At 45.7% G+C, this 22,799-nt stretch overlaps 1 protein-coding gene across 4 annotated transcripts in view; it reads right to left on the reverse strand.

The window, feature by feature from the left end:
• FGF1 (fibroblast growth factor 1) overlaps nucleotides 1–22,799 on the reverse strand; it is a 64,053-nt gene that overhangs the window by 35,460 nt on the left and 5,794 nt on the right. The window contains exon 3 of one of the 4 annotated variants that reach the window (XM_043552851.1): nucleotides 5,170–5,249. The exons of the other annotated variants lie outside the window; for them this stretch is intronic. The gene's annotated coding sequence lies outside the window, so the exon portion shown is untranslated. The remainder of the gene's footprint in view (nucleotides 1–5,169; nucleotides 5,250–22,799) is intronic. 4 annotated transcript variants of the gene reach the window in all.

A 22,799-nucleotide genomic window follows, 5' to 3' on the forward strand; every position in this document is an offset into this window, starting at 1 on the left:
TCCACCACCCCTCCTGGTGCTTCTCTCCTCCACCACCCCTCCTGGCTACCTTGGTAGTTATCCCCCTATTTGTGTCATGAATGAATAAAGAATGCATGAATGTGAAGCAACAATGACTTTGTTGCCTCTGCAAGCGGTGATCAAAGGGAGGAGGGGAGGGTGGTTAGCTTACAGGGAAGTAGAGTGAACCAAGGGGGGGGGGCTTTATCAAGGAGAAACAAACAGAACTTTCACACCGCAGCCTGGCCAGTCATGAAACTGGTTTTCAAAGCTTCTCTGACGCGCACCGCGCCCTCCTGTGCTCTTCTAACCGCCCTGGTGTCTGGCTGTGTGTAACCAGCAGCCAGGCGATTTACCTCAACCTCCCACCCCACCATAAACGTCTCCCCCTTACTCTCACAGATATTGTGGAGCGCACAGCAAGCAGTAATAACAGTGGGAATATTGGTTTCGCTGAGGTCTAACCGAGACAATAAACTGCGCCAGCGCACTTTTAAACGTCCAAATGCACATTCTACCACCATTCTGCACTTGCTCAGCCTGTAGCCGAACAGTTCCTGACTACTGTCCAGGCTGCCTGTGTATGGCTTCATGAGCCATGGCATTAAGGGGTAGGCTGGGTCCCCAAGTTTAACTATAGGCATTTCAACATCCCCAACCGTTATTTTCTGGTCTGGGAATAAAGTCCCTTCCTGCAGCTTTTGAAACAGACCAGAGTTCCTGAAGATGCGAGCGTCATGTACTTTTCCCAGCCATCCCACGTTGATGTTGGTGAAACGTCCCTTGTGATCCACCAGTGCTTGCAGCACTATTGAAAAGTACCCCTTGCGGTTTATGTACTCGCTGGCTTGGTGCTCCAGTGTCAAGATAGGGATATGGGTTCCGTCTATGGCCCCACCACAGTTAGGGAATCCCATTGCAGAAAAGCCATCCACTATGACCTGCACATTTCCCAGGGTCACTACCCTTGATATCAGCAGATCTTTGATTATGTTGGCTACTTGCATCACAGCAGCCACCAGAGTAGATTTTCCCACTCCAAATTGATTCCTGACTGACTGGTAGCTGTCTGGTGTTGCAAGCTTCCACAGGGCTATTGCCACTCACTTCTCAACTGTGAGGGCTGCTCTCATCTTGGTATTCTTGCGCCTCAGGGCAGGGGAAAGCAAGTCACAAAGTTCCATGAAAGTGCCCCTACGCATGCAAAAGTTTCGCAGCCACTGGGAATCGTCCCAGACCTGCAACACTATGCAGTCCCACCAGTCTGTGCTTGTTTCCCGAGCCCAGAATCAGTGTTCCACAACATGAACCTGCCCCATTAGCACCATGATGCCCACATTGCCGGGGCCCGTGCTTTGAGAGAAGTCTGTGTCCATGTCCTCATCACTCTCGTCACCGCGCTGACGTTGCCTACTCACCCGGTATCGCTTTGCCAGGTTCTGGTGCTGCATATACTGCTGGATAATGCATGTAGTGTTTAATGTGCTCCTAATTGCCAAAATGACCTGAGTGGGCTCCATGCTTGCCGTGGTGTGGCGTCTGCCCAGAAAAAAGGTGCAGAACGATTGTCTGTCATTGCTCTGACGGAGGGAGGGGCGACTGACAACATGGCTTACAGGGTTGGCTTACAAGGAATTAAAATCAACAAAGGGGGTGGCTTTGTGAGAAACAGAATGGCCCCCTCAAGGATAGAACTCAAAACCTCAAGGATAGAACTCAAAACTGGGTTTAGCAGGCTGTTGATTTCACGGAGGGAGGGAGAAGAAAATGAATACAAAACAAATCTGGTCTATTTCTTGTTTTGATCCACTTCATCTATTTTTATACATCTTGCTGGCAGCAGACTGTGCAGTACCACTAGCCATCGTCATCTCCTGGGTGCTCGGCAGAAGACGGTGCAGTATGACTGCTGGCCATCGTCTTCTGCTGGCTGCTGATTAAAAGACAGTGCACTGCTGGTGGGACTGAATCGCCATGAGACGAAACTTAAAAGGGAAATGACCTGGCTGAGTCACTCCCATGTTTGCCCAGGTGCCCCTGACCTCATCGAGGGTGATTAAAAAGAGCACCCAGGACTACGTCGACGACGGCTACCAGTCATACTGCACTGTCTGCTGCCAAAAGGCAATAAACTGCTGCTGTGTAGCAATGCAGTACCGCGTCTGCCAGTACGCAGGAGACGTACGGTGACGGTTAGCTGAGCGGGCTCCATGCTAGCCGTGGTATGGTGTCTGTACAGGTAACTCGAGAAAAAAGGCACAAAACGATTGTCTGCCCTTGCTTTCACGGAAGGAGGGAGGGAAGGGGGGCCTGACGATATGTACCCAGAACCACCCGCGACAATGTTTTAGCCCCATCAGGCACTGGGATTTCTACCCAGAATTCAAATGGGCGGTGGAGACTGCGGGAACTGTGGGATAGCTACCCACAGTGCAACGCGCTGGAAGTCAACGGTTGCCTCAGTACTGTGGACAAACTCCGCTGACTACATGCACTGAGAGTATTTGTGTGGGGACACACACAATCAACTGCATAAAAACGCTTTCTACAAAACCAGCTTCTATAAATTCGACCTAATTCTGTAGTGTAGACATACCCTTTAGACAATGCTGTTGCTTATAACCTTGTAGGTGAGAAAGAGCCCTGGGTGGCAATGTGGCCTAGTGACACAGCAAAGAACTGCATGTCACAATTGTAGCCCTTGCTGTGTGACCTTAGGCATGTGATATGAATTAACAACTCTATGCCTTAGACTGTATTATAGAAAGGGGTATAAGAATGCCTGGCTCGACAGGGTTTTGAGACTTAGTTAAATGTTTATAACATAGGTTGTGTTCTTCAGGTAATGGCCTTATATTTATTTCAGTTGATTTCCCATTTAAAAAACACTTCTCATAGGCTCTCATTTACCTAAGCATAATATTAGAACCACACATTCACACAAAAATATAAACGTCAAGCCACATTATTAAACTAAATCCAGTGGCTTCACCTCACAATACAGTCATGATGAAAATAACTAGGACAATGGAAGATCAGTCCCTAACCCCACCCCACTTCCCAAGAGCAGGACAAAAGAGAGAAGTTTTGCAACATGGTCTGAAGGTCAGCCAGTTCAGGCCATTCATGTCCAACTCACCCGGGGCAAGTTCTAAAATTCAAGGCCACTCATGGAAGATGCCCTGCCAGTCGCCCCCCACTAAAGCCAGAGGGCTCCTGCTGTATAGCAGAGGTGGGGGAGGGTGGTTCTCTTAAACAGGCAGCTCACAAGCCATTTAGGGCTTCATGTAGGTGCAAAGTGTTGCTATTACCTACTGTTCTATTGGGAAACTAAACTAATGTTTGTTAAGAGACTTGCTTTTTCTCCGCGGAGCTCTAAGCAGTGTTTATTTATTGCTATGAGCTTTCACTGGCAATTGAGTGAGAGATTTCAAAATGGCATTTGGCAACAGCCTTCACATCCTGGTAAATACATCTTTTACCTTGAAAATGGTGGCAGTTTTAGGACATGAACATCATCTATTCACAGAGCCAGGTAGGAAGGGAAGAGCTTGATCCAAACCACATACTGGCACCCCTAGTATTTCTAGCACTTCTGCTCAAGCTGACAGTTTACGGTTGCTTCTGACAGTCAGCAGTAAAGTGGGGAGCCGAAAGGGAAAAACAGCAGTGAAAAAGAAATCCCCAGTGTTCTGAAAATTAGGATTTATCTCCTCCCCTCCCCAATTAGTTTCGGACATTAAACGCTCCAAACAAAAAACCTAAACAAATATAACACTACCTATCACTGGGGAAAGATCTGTAAATACGCAATCCCTCCAGAGAGCTTGAAAGTGTAATACAAAATTTAAAAATAACCTAGAAGGAGAGAGGGTTGGCTGATAGACTATATTATGTTTGAAATAAGAAAAATTAAAGTTAGAATAGGAGAGAACTCCTGATGATATTCAGCAATTTTATTGGTGTGGCCATGGTAGCAGTTGAATAAAACCCCAGAAGAGGGCGCTCCTAGCTAAATTTGCAGGCACTGCAGGATAACCGTACCTGAGAAATAGGGCATTAATGGTATAACAGTGCTAGTACATAGCTAACTTTTGATAAGGATCCACCCAGCCCTTCATCCTGTAACAATGTTTAAGGTCCATGTGAAGGCAGGGAGGAAAAGCCACTTCAGTGCCAGAGAATTTTCTTCTACTACTAAGATACAGTAAATGTGCTATCAAAAGTGAATATATAATTGTGGGAGTTTTGCTTGTAAAAAGTGCAAATGAGAATGATACACACCCACACTCAATCACTAGGGTTCACAAAGTTCATTGCAAAGTGCCACTGAATTAATCGTTAGCTTCTAAATTCATATTTCTCCAGTATCTGCATCCTTTCAGCAATCATTTCTACTGGTTCGGAGTTTTTTGTGGATGTCTAGCTCGATGCAAACACTTGTGCACATGCCAACTCACTGTTATAGCTACCCATCTGAGTAAAGAGTGTGTTCCAGGAAAATAAGCTTCCATTTTAGAATTAAATGAGTGCCACAAATTAAGTGTGTCCTTGGATATTCAGAAATTCTCCAAAGTGACACTCATTGGTGTGTATCAGGGATGGGGACACTGCTTTTGCTTAATGTTGAATTCTTTCCAGTATCGTGATTCTGAAAGCTGACACAAACTCTAACTGTATTGTGAAAAAAGGATCAGAGAGGGGAAAGAGCCTAATGAAAAATAGTTAAAGTTGTGTATAAATATAAGTGCATTACAATCATAGGTAGGACACGTTCTTTGTCCTGATGAGCTTACAATCTATCTGGGAGAGGGGATCGGTGCTATGGAGAAGGAGGAATCATCTTTTAAAAGATAAACATAGGTTTAAACTACAGGAAAAACAAGTGTCATAAACACAGGTAGATTCGTGGTCCCCCAAAACAGCTCAAGAGCTTCACAAAAGTTTAACTTACACCAGTTTTGTCTGTCTCCAGCCTGTATAGTATATGACCCATACTGAGATTGTTCATACCTATGACTAGAGTTAGTCTAATAATTCCTTGTGAATAATTCCTTTGTGAAAGTTCACAGTTGTTTTATTAGTTGTGAATAGTTTTTCCCATTATTCAGCCAGTTTTACTGATGAGTCAGTTCAAATCCAATACCTCCTTGCAAACAAATAAGGTACCTGTTCGATCCTGTACTTGGTTTTTCCTTTCTGTGGCCTTGAGCAAGTCACTTAACCTGTCTGTGCCTCAGCTTCTCCATCTGTAAAATGGGGACAGTGATGATTAATTCCCTTTAGTAAAGCTTATTGAGTTCTCTGGATGAAATGTGCCAGACAAGCGGTAAATCTAGGGGAAATTACCTTTTGACTGACAAATGACACAGTCTGCAGTTCCTGATAGGCTAGTTCATAGAATCATAGAAGATTAGGTTGGTCGTCTAGTCCAACCCCCTGCTCAAAGCAGGACCAAACCCAACTAAATCATCCCAGCTGGGCCTTAAAAACCTCTAGGGATGGAGATTCCACCACCTCCTTAGGTAAAGCATTCCAATGCTTCACCACTCTCCTATTGAAATAGGGTTTCCTAATATCCAACCTAGACCTCCCCCACTGCAACTTGAGACCATTGCTCTTTGTTCTGCCGTCTGCCACCACTGAGGACAGCCTAGCTCCATCCTCTTTGGAACCCCCCTTCAGGTAGTTGAAGGCTGCTATCAAATCCCCCCCTCACTTTTCTATTCTGCAGACTAAATAAGCCCAGTTCCCGCAGCCTCTCCTCATAAGTCATGTGCCCCAGCCCCCTAATAATTTTCGTTGCCCTCCACTGGACTCTCTCCAATTTGTCCACATCCTTTTTGTAATGGGGGCCCCAAAACTGGACGCAATACTGGCCTCACCAGTGCCTAATAGAAGAGAATAATCACTTCCCTCAATCTGCTGGCAATTCTCCCACTAATGCAGCCCAATATGCCATTAGCCTTCTTGGCAACAAGGGCACACTGTTGACTGTTATCCAGCTTCTTGTCCACTGTAATCCACTGTTCGTTTATGACAGTTCATTCAGAATGTCCAGTTTTATATATGGATGAAATTCTCCGCTGTGCAGAGGGCCCACATAAGGCCAATACACCATTTACATCCTAAGTAAATCCTCAAAAACAAGGTTTAAGTGAGACTGAAGTGGTGCATAGACTTATGCTGTACCTAGGGCTGAATATCACCCATGTATAAATAATGTAAAGTCCTTGCTTATTTGTGCTGGTATACTGGGATGAGGGATAGGCTGGAGTGGAGGGACTCATATAAAGGGCACACGTCAGGATGCTAAACACAACCACAGATGACACTCAAGTTACACGTTTTTAAGATACTCGGTTACATGTTTTTAAAAAGGAACCAAAAGCCCCGGTATTTATCAGCAAAACATCTACCCCAAGCTTTTTCAGGTAGTGGGGTATTTCCAATAAGAGGTGGCTTTCCCAGCTGGTATTTGCGGGGGCCAGATGTGCAGAATGCTAAACAAACCAGTTTGCATTGATCTCCAGAAATGGGCATCACCTTCAGGGGGCTTTATGGATTATAAATTGTATCCGACATAAGCAGTATGCAGAAAGCTGGATTCGATCTTTCCTTGAGACACAGACTGGTCTGTTTGGAATGGTGTATTAGTTATGTGTATGTCGGAATGAAGATCTCCCCTTTCGTACCCATGGAGAATGTGGGCTATGAACCTATGGGTGAAGAGAATGGACTAATAACTAAATACTCTCGCCTTCGTTTTCGGAGCCAAGAAAACAAATGGCAGAATGTGGCCAGCATATCATTCAAGGCCTGCCCCCAGGCTAATTATAAACAAGTGATGGTGAGTTTAGTTGGAAGACTGCCTTACAAACTGGTGCCTCTCAGACTGCTGTTCTTTGTCTACCTATCTAATGACTGGGGCCTCAACAACTTTTCATGGGACATACTGAGCTGAGAAACTTAGCTGGTCTCCTCTTAACATAGTGAATCAGCTGGTATATAATATATTGTAGCCACTGAATTCTAGAATCTGATAACACAGCAACTCAGACCACTTTCTACTCAGGCATGCGTGGTAAAGATACAAGGAAATCCTTCTCAGAGCATGCCAGGGATCTGTGGGGCACGCTACTATTGAGCAGAACAGAGGGTGTAAATGAGTTGAATGCTGTAGCTGGGCTTAAAAGGAGTGGATAGTTTCCTGATCTCTAGAAATTGCAGTTATATTCACTCATTGCCATGGTGTGGGGGGTAACCTTCCTCTGAAGCAGCAGAGAACAAAAACTCCTGAAGGAACAGCCTGTGGTTTGGCTCTTAAGATTTTGTGAGTATGTCTTGTCAAGATTAAGGGCTAGGTAGTGCTGATGCACCCTTTAAGTGATGATGTGTAGCAGTGCCAACCATCATCAGTGTGGAGAAGGAAATGTGCTTCAGACAAGCCCCCCTTATATACTGCTATCACCTTGCTCTGTGGTGTAGAAGACTGCTGGTGGCCTTTGCCAACAGCGAGTTACTACCCCTCTCCTCACCCCATTCAGTTTAGAGCAGGGGTGGGCAACCTACAGCCTGCGGGCCAGATACAGCCTCTCGGGGCTTTGGATCTGGCCCGCAGGATTGCCACCCCCGTGGCGCCGTGGGCGCTGCGCCGCTCTCAGAAGCGGCCGGCACCACGTCCCTGCGGCCCCTGGGGAAGGGGGGGCAGAGGGCTCTGCAAGCTGCCCTCACCTGTGTGTACCTACCCCAAAGCTCCCATTGGCCAGGAATGGGGAACCGTGGCCAATGGGAGCTTCGGGGGAGGTACCCACAGGCAAGGGCAGCATGCAGAGCTCTCTGCCCTCCCTTCCCCAAGGACATGGTTCTGGCTGCTTCCCGGAGCGGCGAAGGGCCGGGGCCAGGGCAGGCAGGCAGGGAACCTGCCCTGGCCCCGGTGCGTGCCGCTGCCACCCTGGAACCACTCTAGGTAAGTGGTGCCAGGCTGGAGTCCATACCCTGAACCCCTCCTGCACCCCAAACCCCTGCCCTGAGCCCCCTCCCACACCCCTCCCTGCACCACTGTCCTGAGCCCCCTCCCGCACTGTGCATCCCCCCTGCACCCCAACTCCCTTCCCTGAGCCCCCTTGTACAGCCTGCACCCCTCCTCTGCCCCAACCCCTTGCCCTGAGCCCTTTCCTGCACAGCGCACCCCCTCCCACACCCCAACCCCCTTCCCCAGCCCAACATTCATGGCCCTGCATGCAATTTCCCCACCCAGATGTGGCCCTCGGGCCAAAAAGTTTGCCCACCCCTGGTTTAGATGGATAGCCAGCTGTGATGATTCAGCAGCAATGGCCCATGCATGAGGGTCAGAGCCAAGCCCACCTGCTCAGGGAATAGTGGCTTCACAACGCCTGCTTGTCCCTACTTACTTGGCCCCCAGGTCTAAGGAGTGCACGCAAGGAAGTAAGGGGGAATCAGACCTCCCCCTGCTTATAGCTTTGTGAGGCTGAGTCGGGCCAGCCCCAATCTGCTGGAAATGCTAACCAGTGGAGTGTGAATAATGCCAAATCATGTAGTACAGCTGGCCAGATGTAAATTTGGTCCAAAAACCTTTAAATTTTATATAGCATCCTTAATACACAGTACACTTCAGAGAGAGTGAGAGCACATCAATTGTATGCTAAAGAGAAAGGGAAGGATTTATGGTAAGATTTTAAGAGATGAAGTGAGTCAGCACTTGGTTGGAGGGAGACATTTCCAGATGGATGGATCAGGCAGATGAGTGACTCCCACGCTCACCAAGTCAAAGGGAGGGGCAGAGAAGACAAAGTGAGGAATAAGTGCATGAAGGAGTAGGTTGATGTATGAGGTCAGAGAGGAAGGATGTGGAGAGGTCTTGGATAGTTTTGTAAACCATGAGGTCAGTTTTGAGCTGGGTCAGAGATATCTAGAAAGGCAGCAATGGTTTCTAGCAGAGGAGTATGATGGTTTCACTTCCGTGGCAAGGAAGCAGTTTGGCCACAGCATCCTGGTGCACCTGCAGTTTAGAGAGTAGTGACTTAGAAGAGGGAATTGTAATAGTCAGGCCAGGAAGCACTGAAGGCCTGAATAAGGGTTTCAGCAAAAGCAAGATCAGTATGAGGGTGGATTCTGGCAATGTTAATCTGGAGGTGGGACAGTCAGATTTACTGACCAAGGAGATGTGGGAAGAAAAGAGTCCAAGGTCAAGGATGACTCTCAGATTTCTATCCTCGGAAGGAAAGAACAAGTCTAAATTAAGGAAAGGCAGGCACAAACTAGACTCTTTATTTTTAAGCAAAAGAATTTCCAGAGTCATTCATGCTCCAAGTCACTAGGCTGTTGCAGGCAAATTGCTAATCTTTGGATGGAAGGTTGAGGGGGGAACCAAGTTTAGGAAGATAGTCCAATGGAGCCAAATTCACCTCCAGTTTCACTCCGCTGCCCTCAAACAAGTGGTGCCAGTGTTGAGACTGAGGCTGGCTCATAGTTCTGACAAGATTGTGTTCAGCTAGTACTGTACCCCGTACCAGTCGTATTTGACCTCCAGCTAGTGCCAATTACCTTTTTTGCTTCTTTTCTAATCTTTGTCATGAGGATTAGCCATTAAACTCAAATTACTCATGTTTAGAATAAGAGCTGGTGGCATATCTGTTGACTGTACTGGCCAGCCATCTCATCACAAGCGTCCTTATTCCAAGAGGGTGGAAATGGCAAGTTAAATAAAACAGCCACCTAACCGGCTCGGTGGCATACAGGAAGGGCAGAGCTATAAACTGCCAATTTTTTAAAAAAAACCAGCGTCCTCTTGCTCTCTACCCTACACAGCCCAGGTAAACAGCTGAACCGAAGCTCTAAAATCTACTGGGTGTTTGTTCGACTGCCTGCCTCTTTTGTCTTGGATGCTTGCTGGATCAGGTCACGCAGCAGCATATACCCGAAGCTACAAACTAAAGGTGGTACTAAATGAAATCTCAGGATCCAAATACTCCCAGTCCTTGGAGAAGGTCAGATCCAAATTTCTGCAGACCAGATCTCTCTCTACTGCAAACTCCACTTCCTCCTTTTTTAGAGCTGATCATTTCTTTCCTTGATTTGGGCTGTTCTTGTGTTAATTTCCTCAGCAATATTTTTTTAAGGTTTATGTCTCTTAAAGAGAGCTGTCTGTTTTTCTGATGAAACTACATGGTACCCACCTTTATAACTCAGTGCTCAAGGGCATGTTATACGTCCCCCTCTATACCTGATCCATAGAGGATGTGAGTCTATTACAGTCCCCAGCTACAGAGCCTGACTCTTTAACTCTGTCAGCCTCATGTTTTTAGCCTGTAGGTCCCTGATTCCCAAGATGACAGCTGTCAAACTTTCACCAGTTTCTCCCTCTCTCCACCTCCACAATGTGCCTGACCAATTGTGCCAATCCCTCCCTGACCCTTGTGACAATCATCTTATGCACTGAAGCATGAGATTTCATTACCATGAGCTTCGCCTGGAAAAATTAACATGGTAATTCCCTTGTTTCTTGCTGACTCCATCTTTTATGGTGTGAGGGAGGAGGAGAGAGAACTTGCTGCCGATTTTCTGCTTTTAGTGGTCTAAATTGTAATTATAATGGATGTCTAGAAGCATAGAGATTGGGATAAGCATCTTGCATGATGTTTAAATTGAAAGGAAGCAATAATGACACTTGCTAGTGACCTGAAGTTACTCACCCTATCTTAAACCCATCCACAGTCTACACTTATCTCTGGAGCGGTCGATCCAGCAGGGGTCGATTTATCACGTCTAGTGAAGACGTGATAAATCGACCACCGAGCGCTCTCCCGTCGACTCCGGTACTCCACCGGAGTGAGAGGCGCAGGCAGAGTTGACGGGGGAGTGTCAACAATCGACTTACCGCAGTGAAGACACCGTGGTAAGTAGATCTAAGTAAGTCGACTTCAGCTACATTATTCACGTAGCTAAAGTTGCATAATTTAGATCAATCCCCGCCCCCCCCCCCCCAAGTGTAGACCAGGCCTAAGTGACTTCCAGCAGACAGTGAGTTCCACAGATTTGCTGCATGAAGAAGGCGTTCCTTTTACTTCTTCTGCAGTTACCAACCACTAATTTCTTTGAGCGGATGCCTCGTTCACATATACAGTGAGCAGTCTGGACTGTTGTGTTGGTCTTGCCATGCAATGACCCCAGTCACCATTTCTCCAGCCTTCATGCTATTCTTCATGCTCTTCTTCCCAGCTCTGTCCTGTTTCTGCTGAAGGCTCTTCAGGAGGCCTGGAGCAGACTTGGAATCATCCCACCCACTCTTTACAAAAACAGTCGTGTCTGGAGCCAAGAAAGGCAGGGCACAGATTGAGGGGGAGCTTGGATAACACACTATACTCAGAGAAGCATCAGGTTTTGTTTAATCTAGATGGAGAAAGCAAACAGGAGGGCAAGGGGGTTTCAAATATTACTTTTTTTTATTAGATAAGACTTAGAAAAATGTGTTTTGCCACCTTGTTAAACCAAAAGGACATAGGCCAGACTCTCAAACTGGACTGCAAGCTTCTGTAAAGCTGATACACAGTGATAAAATAATAATACTTAACACTAACTGCGTATAGCTATTTGCATCTTCAAAGGGCTTTATAAATATTAATTAACTATGGTGCACAACACTACTATGAGGTACTGTACCTAATAGTTATCTTCCTCATTTAATAGATGGAGAAACTGAGGCATCACCAGATGATGCTGTTACAGAGTTTCACAAGTTGTTTGTCTTAGCATGTGAGCAAGTTTTTAGCTTGGAAGAAATACTGGTTGTGGTGCTCGTTTCTTGATTACACAAGGTTCTGGGTATAGGTTGCTGTGTGCACTGCGGGAGAATTTTTCTCTGCTGTGGTCTCTGATTAGTCAGTTTTTGAGGCAGAGTTGTTCCCTGGGAACTAGGCATTGCTGCTGGGCTGAGATTCCTGAAAGAAGGGATTGCCTGCATGCTGTTTGAGCATCTCATTTCAGGACTGGTGTATATGTATAAATAAAGCAAATTACACTTTTAAATATAGCCAGATTCCAGATTTCTCTTCCACTGGGAAGCTGACCTGCACAGCCCTGGCATCTGCTACCACTGAAAGATGTGACACCTGCATTAGAATAGACACACTGGTTTTGGAAGTAAGGTCAACAATATTAACTAACACTATTGTGAAGTACTCTATCTAACAGGTATCTTCCCCATTTAACAGATGGAGACACTGAGGCAAGGTTAGTGGTCTTGCCCAATGCCCCACAGAAAGTCAGTGGCAGAGCTGTGATTGCAGAGGTGTGATTACAGTGCACCCATTCCTGTCTCCTAGTTCTGTGCTGGTTTAAAAAAAAAAACACACATGCACTTCTATGCAGACAGATGTCTACCATGGGTGGATATTCAAGTTTGTATAAAATAAATACAGCCCCAGACTTTCATCCCAAATTCTAACCATAATAACTTACATGCACTTTCAAAAATTTACCCTTACAAAAATGTCCTCATTAATTAATCACTGGACCCTGGTACAATATACAGTATGGCTTATAGATCCATTGACTTCAAAGTCATTCCACTTTGCAGTAATGTGCAAGGTCCACAGAAGTGGACTTCTCTGTCCATTCTTTGGAAAATATATTCTCAGTTAGGGAAAGGCTAATATGAGTGTGTTTGGGTTCCCTGGACTGGGGGTTTGCTTTTTGCCTTATGACATGATTGGATAATGCCAAGTGTCTCTAGACATCCCTTCTCTAGACAACCAGCCAGTCAAAGGCCCCACCTCACTCTGATAGGAGGATGGCTACGTGGCACAGAGCTTGCAGACAGACTGTTTTAGTCTGAGGAATGTTCTTCATCCTCTGTGTACCCAATTTAATTTGCTTATGCTTCCTTAATGAACTCTTCTTGTTTGAAAACTTCAAATAAACTTACAGCTAGTCAGGGTTACTGCGACGTTTGCACAGCTTTCAGATGATGTAAAGTATAGTATAAATGCTACATGTTAATAGTGGTCTCTCAGGGCTCTGAGTTTCTCTCTGTCTCTCAAACCTAAACACACACACACCCCATCAGACATCTGTTCTTAGGCTTATCTCCGGTGACAGTGTGTCCTGAGTGACAGAGTTCTGATCCAGAGATGAACTTGTAAGGATAATCTTGCGTCTGAGGCTTTGGCCTGGACCCAGGAGATTGGGGCTGAATTTCCAGCTCTGCCAGACTTCTTATGTGACCTTGGACTTGTCATTTAAACTCTTTGCCTTTAGTTCCCCATTTCACCAATGGAGATAATAACACTTCCTTCTCAGCTCTACGGGAGGGGGCAGGGGGCCCACCCAGGTCAGGGCTGTGTCATGTCCGTGGGGCAATGTTTGGAATGTCATTTCCTGTGCTGTACATGTTCTGTGAAGACTTCAGATTCCAGGGCTGGCCAGTCACAGACACTCATTTCACACCATTTTTGCTTTACTAATATTTTTGTTTCTGCTAACGTCTGTGAATGAGTTCTAATGCTCATGAAAAAGGAGGACGAAAAGCAATGGCTGGTAGCCAGACTCAGGATCTCAGTGCTGACAGGTGCTGTGTAAACTCACACACAGAGCTCTGCCAATACACCTTAATTCTGACCTGAAGCACCTTGAGCTGCAAATGTAACTTTTCAAACTTGACACCTCTGATGCAATTTATGTAGAAATGAGAGCTCTAAATAGTAATCAGGAGAACGTGTTTGACTAAGGTAAGGTCACAAATTCTATAGTGATTATAATCATGAGGGATTTACTTGTATTTCTCTCCTCTTATGCAAATGTAGCTCACTTAGAATACTTGACACAGACTACAAGCAGATTACAAACACTCATTCAGAAAGGTTTGATTACTCTTTGGCACCCAGGTCATTGAATAAAAATATATAATCAAGTATAACATTTTATACTCCCACAATCGTAAATGTGGGGATTATCTTTGTTTTATGGATGGGAAAATGGAGACACAGAAAGGTTACGTGATGTGTCCAATGCGTCACACAGTGAGGCAGTGGCAGACCTGGGAACACAACGACGCTCTCCTCACTCCCAGCCTTCCGTTCTAATGAAAGCGGCAAAGAGACCCGCGGCACCTTATAGACTAACAGACGTACTGGAGCATGAGCTTTCGTGGGTGAACTCCCACTTCGTCAGTTCTACAGACTGGACCATGATGCCACAAGCTGATGAATGTTCTTTCCCAAAATAAGTGTGTGGGCGATATGTTTACTGTGGTATACGAACCACCGTGACCCCTGTACTGCTGGTGATCTGTGGTAGGAGAAATCATCAGAACTGGTGGTTTTAAATTTTGCCTGGGCTAAAGAATAGAATGTATCTGTATTTAAATTAATGCATCATGCTGAGTGGGAAATGTAGACTCGGGGAATTCCATCCCTCTGCTGTAAGAGGGGGCTCATTATAAGAGGGAAATACAGTCCCTTCTAAAGAAATTTTTTGAGTCATTTCAGAAGATGTGTCACTTTGCCTATCTCACATAGGGATTGACACACTTTGGGCTGAATCCAGGTCTCACTGAACTCAGTGGGAGTTGGACTGGGTTCTTCTTTAGATGCAGAATGTGACGTTACACCCCATATTCATTATGGAAATATGCTTATGATATGGAGATGGCAAACTGAGATATATTTTATGCAAGATGAGTCTTGTAGGGTATCATTGGAATGGTTATAATTTACTGAATGTGATTATCCCATTTGTATGCATGTACCATTTCTGTATCTAAAGTTAGGAATATTGACTCTGTAATAATTACAACTAGGTCTATACTTGGGAAACACCCTCCCAGACAGCAGGCCATCAGCCTTGATGGGACATTAGGAAGAAAAAAGACTTTGAAGATACTAATCTCTCTCATTCCTGAAAGGCATCCTGGTATGTAGCTGTGACACTACTAGGTCAGGTGGTCCTGTCACCTGGTAGTAAACACCATCTAAGGTGGAGATCAAGACTGGGAACCAAAAGATTCCCACCTTATGTAAATCTTATTTAAGGCTGGGGAGTAAGGCAAACAAGACTCTTCTCCATTGCCTTCCTGCCCAAGAAGAAAGACTGCTGAAAGTACCTGAAGAGACAAAGGAACTGAGTGGTGGGAAAGGCAAGGGCTGAGTCCAGACCAAGACAGGAGTCTAGTCTGTAAAGAGAAATAACTGGAACTTTAAGCTATAGAAACTCTGCAACTTGCCTAAAACAACATTTAGGGTGAGAAATTGCTTCTTGAAACCAGTCTCTTTAAGATCTTAAGCTTAGTATGCGTATTTTGTTTTATTTGCTTGGTAATCTGCTTTGTTCTGTTTCCTATCCCTTATAATCTGTCCTTTATAATTAGCAAACTTGGTTTTTTTATTATTAAACCCAGTTTGTGCAATTTCTAACGGGGGGGGGGGCAAGAAGTTGTGCATATCTTCCTCCACATTGAGGAAGGGGGCGAATTTATGAGCTTACATTGTATAGATTTCTCTACAGCGCAAGACAATATTATTTTGGATGCACTTTCCGGGGGAAGCTGCACTTGAGCACTGGGCGATTTCCTAGCTGAGTCTTCTCATAGACAGCTGTTTGCAGACTCTGTGTGATTCTACAGCTGGTGCGTCCCTACCTGTGTGTGTGTGTGTGTGTGTGTGTGTGTGCGAGCGCGCGCGCGCGCTGCCGGAGGCCAGAGAGCCTAATTCAGCAAAACAGGGAGAGGCAGCCCAGGGTAGTGGAGCCGGCAGACTCCGTGAAATCCCAATACATCAGGTGGCACCCTCAAAGGGCGGGGGGTCTAACCCGTCACATAGAGATTCAACCAAACTACTTTTATCCCTTTCTCAAGAAGCCTGTATTATTTGCACAAGGAAAAATATGCAGGAAGAGGCATGAAAAAGCATTTTTAAAGAAACATCACAATCTTCAACTGCAAAAACAAATGTACGTCATAAATAAGCCTATCTTTAGAGGAATAATTAAAAAAACTCAAAAGTCAACTTTTTAACCAGAAAGCAATAACTGATTTTTAGTTTAATATCTTAAAAATTATCAGCTGTATGTTTGTCCAGTTTCCAGTCTCACTCCCCTGCTGGCTGGGTATTCTGCGCCTGCAGACTGACAGAGGGGATTCACTGTGTGCCATTTACATCTGTATGGAATCTGGTAGAAACAAACTATTCATGCCTCTGCCTTTCTGTGATATTTTTATTTTTAACTTGCATAGTAAAACTCATTGCAGGGCTGCACCCATCCTCCCCTTTGATCTCTCTATCCAGGCTGGAAGGCACACAGTATTACTCACTTTCGTGTGCCTGGAGGGTTCTCAATTCTCCCCCTGAGTAATTTTTATTCTTCAGCATATATATGCCTGAATTTGGCCAAACATGCTAGGACTCCCCAGCCCAACATACTTGAAGATGCTTAATACTTAATAGTTATATTACACAGCAATTGACTGGTTTTGATAAAATAAGACTCATTGGACCAAACGGAAACCAGCACCCAGCCCTCACAACACAAAGTATTGTGGGTTTTTTTGGAGGTTTGAAACATTTCCACTAAAATTTAGTAAAGGTTATTTTTCTTTTTCTTGAGGCTTCTGCACTTGTGGGTTTCATCCATAATGGGCTGAAGAGTCCACATAAGGCTCTTTTTTTGGGCTACGTCCAGCCTGACTGGAGGCAGTAGAAATCTTGCCACAAAGCCTATTCTGCTTCCAGTGACATTGTCTTCTCAGGGGTTAAATGGAGTTTTACCGACTGACACCTTGTTAGGATCTGACCCTCCAGCCATTTGGACAATTGGGATGCACAGTCAGGTGCTTACTTATCCCACACCAAACCATAGGAGCTCTGCCCCTCCCTGGTTTAGATTCATGCATGGCTTATGTTGGGAAATGTTACTATATGCAGTGGGTGTAATTTTATGATACTTGCTTTCCCATGGGATAACATAAATGAGACTGTAAGCCCTTTGAGGGGGGTTGGTTTCCTTTGTGTTTGTACAGCACAATAAGACCCCACACCTGACCACTGCTGCAAAACAAATAAGTTGTTTAGTAGCGGTGGGCGGCTAATAAAGGTAGAGCAGAGTTGTACTCAGTCCATTTAGGGGGGCTGTGGAGTGGTCTCTGAAGACAGGAAGTTGCCTAATCAGGGTAGGTGACCTCTTGTACAGGTTCCACTGTACCCCATTACTCTAGCCGTACATGCCACATCCAGTGAAACATTTAAAATACATGAGGAGAGCCAGCTTCTAAAGTCATATTTCTAGTGCTCTGCATAATCCCTCCGAGACGGTAAACCAGGCTCTAGTTGAAAATTGGCAATGTGAAATTATTTATTAGGAGTCCCTTTTGAGCTAAAGTAAATCACCCCAGATACATTCAAAATGTGGGCCACCAGTGGAAGTCATGCTACCCTTGTGTCCTTGAAACATGGGCCTCGTAAACAAACACAGGATGTTGATCTTACTGTAATAGGAAGGTGAAGGGGCATCTTCCACAACACTCGAACCATTACACCAGAGCTTAAAGATGAACTGAAAACTTCTCTTTTAAAAAGTGAATTAAGTTCCTTTTTCATTAACAGAATAGATGGGTGGGGTATAACTTGTATGCACAATCCCTTTTAAAACCTAAACTGTTGAGACCCAGATCCTCCCATGCCCACCGGACTGGCCAAGCCACAAGTTGATGGTGTCATGTTTGCCAATAATAGGAGTCGCCGTCACTAACACCTTGTGCAACTCCTCCCTCAGTTTTAGGTGTCAGCGATGACATCAACTGTTGCAGAAGAAACTCAGAACTCTGCACTCAGGTCTTTCAGTTTGCCTTAAGGAATGGCACAAGCCTGGCTCTCCACCTAGTGAAAGAACTTCAGGAAAACTTTCAGTGTGAGATGCATTTGCAGTGATATCCCTGAATTTCAATACAGCTGCTGTATGAAGTGTGAATGAATCAAGAGGAGGAAATAGTTTATATAAAACAAATTCATGGGAATATGTGTGTTATAGGAACTGATATTATGGTATTATTTCCATTTAGCAGGAAACGAGACTATCACAGGAGAGCGGTTTTCTCCTGAGTCTGGCATCACTATAGCATGCTATCCATCTCGAGCGTTTGTGGGTGTTGGAAAGAGTTGTAGGAAAGCCTTCATACCAGATGTGCTAACTGCCCAGAGTCACTTCTAAATGAGACATAAACCTTAGGTCCTGACCACTTGTGGTAATAACAGGTCTCAGAGCACTTTTCATAAGGGTGGGGGTGTTAGGCTCAGTAGTACCTTGATGAAATGCCAAATTTAGGTAATTTGGGTAATTACATACTAACCCCTGAAGATTCAGCTGGCTAAGAGTCTCAATTGTTTCTGAACTGCTATGTGCTATTCAAACGTTGCATCCTCCCACCGAATGGTGACTGCTTTGGGGTCTTTGATGTTATTTTAATATTTTTCTTCTAATCACCACACACAATTACAGAATTCCACAGAAACTCACACTGAAAAAAAAGATGTGCCTCTTTCTGGAGGGGGTGGGGGTTGCAAAGCAAGCGAGGCTGTGAGGAAGGGTGGAGATTAGAGAGAGGTCTGACCCCAACCAGCAGGTCTGAACACCCACAAACTTTGGGGAAGTTATTATTTGTATTAGGGTGGCACCTAGAGGCCACAACTGCGCTTGGGGCCCCGTAGTGCTAGGTAGTGAACAAACACATAAGGAGAGACAGTTCCTTCCACAAAGAGCTGACAATCTTAATTAGAGACTGACAGCCCCCGCCCCCCCCCAAAAAAAGAAGGATAGTTTCCATTCCAGATCCATTCGGTTGTTAGCCATTCTACCAAGGGACCAATTGTGGTACAGATGCTTATCCACTATGGACTTGACAGAGCCCACCACATTTGATAGATGATGAAAGCAAATAGCCATCAGGGTAACAATTGCCCTGGAACACGTACTCTAAAGGTGACCAGCTCCATGCCCCAATAGCACTCCCCTGAGCTATCCCTCAGCCCCAGTACCACCACGTGTTTCATCTACACCGTTCACTCTGCTTAGTTGTGCATCCAGTGCGAGGGAGTCTATTGCAGCGCCGCAGGAATGACGCTTTAGAGGTAGCTCACGTAGCACACACTAATAACCCAGGAGCAATCGGGTGTGGGTGGGAGGAATGTGGGGATCAGCCAGGGTAGCCCAGCTATGTGATTTCAGCACAAAGCTAGACACAGCAGTTGGTTTAACAAGAGAACAGCACAGACTCTGCCATGTGCATTACCGGAAAGGCAATTTTACCCCAGGGCATTCAGTGCCAAACTCAAATAAAGCAGAGACAGCCTGAGTCTGAATGCTGGAGGTTCCAATTAAACACACACTGTTTCACACAGACAAATAGTATTAGCAATGGTTGACCTAATCCTTTTAAAACGTTGCATTCAGAGGCACGTTCTGTTTATCCCTCCCAGCTCTTCTCAGTGGTCCTGGGACTAGTGGCCCAGTGCTGACTGATTTGCTCTCTCGTTATTTTGGGGACACCAGCTTCCCATCATGGGAGTGAAATCATAAATAGGAAATATCAAAGGCTAACGACAGGGTAGCAGTGGGTTTGAATCCCTATAGTACAAGAGGCTGCAATTTCAAGGGTACTCAGATATCATGGTGTGGGCACTGGATAAAGACTTGGTTAGACCATTAAAAACACGGTTAATGTTAACATAAGGACAGAATGTGACATATAATGAGGACAGCTGCTCAGGTGGCCCCGGGGACAGCCACACCAGCCACTGCTGGAGCGGCTCTGCAGCCAGCTGCTTGGGCAGTCCTGCAGCCAGCTGCATGGGCAGCTGCTGGAGCAGTCCTGGGGCCAGCCGCACCAGCCGCTGCTCGGGTGGCCCTGGGCAGCTCGCCCCAGTGACCACCCAACAGTGGCCGCTCCAGCAGCCCCCGACAGTTGGTGCCACTGGCTCCAGCTCCCCCCCGGGGCGCGCCCCCCACAGAAGCGGCCATCCCAAGATTTAATTATGGGTATTTATAGTATAAGTCATGGACAGGTCACGGGCCGTGTAACCTGTCCATGACTTTTACTAAAAATACCCATGACTAAATTGTGGCCTTACTGATACGGAATAAAGAAATGGAAGAAGATGCAGCCAGCTGTTTGCTGAACTCCTTCATTTGTGAGGAAGAGCAAGGGCTCAGGAGTGGGAGGCAGGCCAGAGTCCATTTAGAGAGGATGGGAGGGAGAATCTATCCCAGGGGCAGGGGTGAGGCTGGGAACAAAAATCTGTCCAGGAGACTCCAAAGTTTATATGTTTGGCTGGAGAGTTTGGTGGATCCAAAGTCGATTTAGGTTTAATCCACGCCACGTATTCAGTCTGTATTCTGAACGGCTGAATCATATTTATGTGGCTGGAGGAAGAAGAACTAACCCAATATTACAGGGAAAATCGTTAAGCACTGTGCTGCCTTATCATCACCAAATAGAGTCTTACCCTTTGAAAGCAATTAAAATTTATACCTTTGCTTGTCCGTAGATTCTGTGTACTCCTCATAGGTGACCCTTCCAAGGGTTATTAGACTTCCAGGCTACCCAGGGTTGCACTGATGAAGCAGGATTGGCTAAACCATTTTTTTGCTTTGTCTCATTGTGCTGCTGCAGCTTGGTCTGGACTGGCTTAGGAGTTTGGGAAGGGCCAAAAAGATCATTTTTAGGGGGCCCTGCAGCCCAAATGTAATGGATTTTAGCAACAAAAGAATGGGGGAGGGAGGAATGTTTTTGCCACCATCAGCCCCTTTCTGCTGCGGGAGAAATAGAACCCAGCTCCTTAGACTGGAGTGGAGTTACTAACACTGGGGGAAAAGTGTTTCAAGGGACCTTTTTGCAGCAGCTAAGTCCTCACTAAGTGTGCATTCTGGTGAAGCTTGTTATTTTCTTTGTCCTTTCCCCTATTTACTTAACTACTGAATCCAGAGCAGCCTGCAATATTCATCAACAACCTCCGTGTGCCAAATAGCCACCCCATCTCATCACAAAATATGCAGAGACAGGGTCTCTGCCAGGGAAGTGCAGAGAGAAACTGTCAAACTCACTCACCATAAACTAGTCTCTCTCTTTTCCTTTCTTCCATCCCCCCCCCCGACCCCGCCAGCTCTGTCTCATTCAATCTGTCTCCACTTTATTTTCCTCTCACTTCACTATTTTCATTCTCTTGCTTCTCATCTCCCCTTCCCTTGATGAGTAGTATCTCCTCCCTGCTCCGCCTTTCTCTGTCCCATTTCCACTGTTCTCTTTTGCCCAGCCCTGTGGTCTCTTCTGTGTTACGCTGTGAGTTTGCCCATGTTCTTCTCTTGACCTCGTATTCCATGGCCTTTCTGCTCCCACCCCAGACTCTTACTCATGTCCTCCTGCCTCCCTCCCGGAACTCAGGACCTGACATTGGAAAATCCTTCTCAGTGTTAATTATTAAACAATTAATTAATTAATGCTATTAATTGTGGCTGGCCCCTGCACAGCTGCACAAGTGACCCTCCCTCAGCCCACACCCACTTTGTAGGAGTTGGCCACAGATCCAGCCCCTGCGCGCTCTGGAGTATAGCAACTACTGTCTGGTAGCATGCCCAAGGACATCAGCTGCTCAGAAATGAATGGATGGGGGCCGAGTCCAGGGGTGCCATTTAAGGGGGCTCCTGCCCCCTGCCAGCCCAAGTTTTGTACCACCTGCTGGGAGCCACTCGCACCTCTCCCCCGGCCCCTGACTGACTTATTCTTTGCTCAGTAAACAAGAATGCGGAGGAGTATCTGGCAGAGCCAACAGCGAACTGGGAGTCTCTGCAGCATTTTTTCATTCCTTAAACAAACACGTGGAAGGAGTGGTGGCAGGAAGGTCTGAAGATGTTTGCTGCAGATTGCAACGTGATCTGCCCCTCACCTTCACAAGCTGACATGTTAAAAAGGCAGGAGCAACCGTTTGTGACACAAGTAGAGACGGGGGCTGCTCAGCCAGGGCAGGGGGCTGCTGCCTGAGGCACATTCAGGGGATAATTATCCTCACAGCCAGCCCAGCTTTGGAAGTTTCAGGCTGCAAGAGCAGTGCTGCAGAATGGATGACCACCTGTAATCTTTCGCTGCGGTGAAGAAACAACCATGAGCTGCTGCCACCAAAAATATTGTTTAAAATACACTTAAAATGTTCACAACTTTTTTCTAACTCTCTAATTTTGTAATGAATGGCAGTACCCCAGTGTGGTCAGTTATTCTACTATTTAGTCTCACTTGTCTGTGGGAGTCTTTCCTTTGCCTACAGGGGGTCAGGTCAGGTCCATAGGCTGTGATGCAGAAACATGGATTCCTCTGTGAATGCCTAGATTTCACCAAATCTCCCAAGAGTGGGATTGCACTTTTCTAGGACTTTTTTCCCAGATACATTTTGAGGAGCTGCTGGCCCTCAACTGCTGCCCTCAAGCAGCTGTCTGCTATAGCTCCTTCTCTTCCAGCTGGTAAATATTCTTATCTCCTGTTGTTCTAATTCTTTAACATTTCTGAGAGTGTGGCAGAGTCTCACAAACCTGAGTGCCATCTATGAATTTCATTGAGGTGATATTTACTCTCACCAATCCTTACAGTAACACACTAGGAACCTCCTTCCAACTTAATCCTTTGTATTTATCATAACTATTTGTATAAACCTTTCTGTGAACATAAACCCAAGCCAATCTGAACAATTTGTAAGATTTGGCTACCAAAATTTGTTCATCATAGATCCATGCTACTAACATCCATC

This window comes from Chelonia mydas, chromosome 8 (genome assembly GCF_015237465.2).
Source record: "Chelonia mydas isolate rCheMyd1 chromosome 8, rCheMyd1.pri.v2, whole genome shotgun sequence".
In the NCBI taxonomy this organism is placed as follows: domain Eukaryota; kingdom Metazoa; phylum Chordata; order Testudines; family Cheloniidae; genus Chelonia; species Chelonia mydas.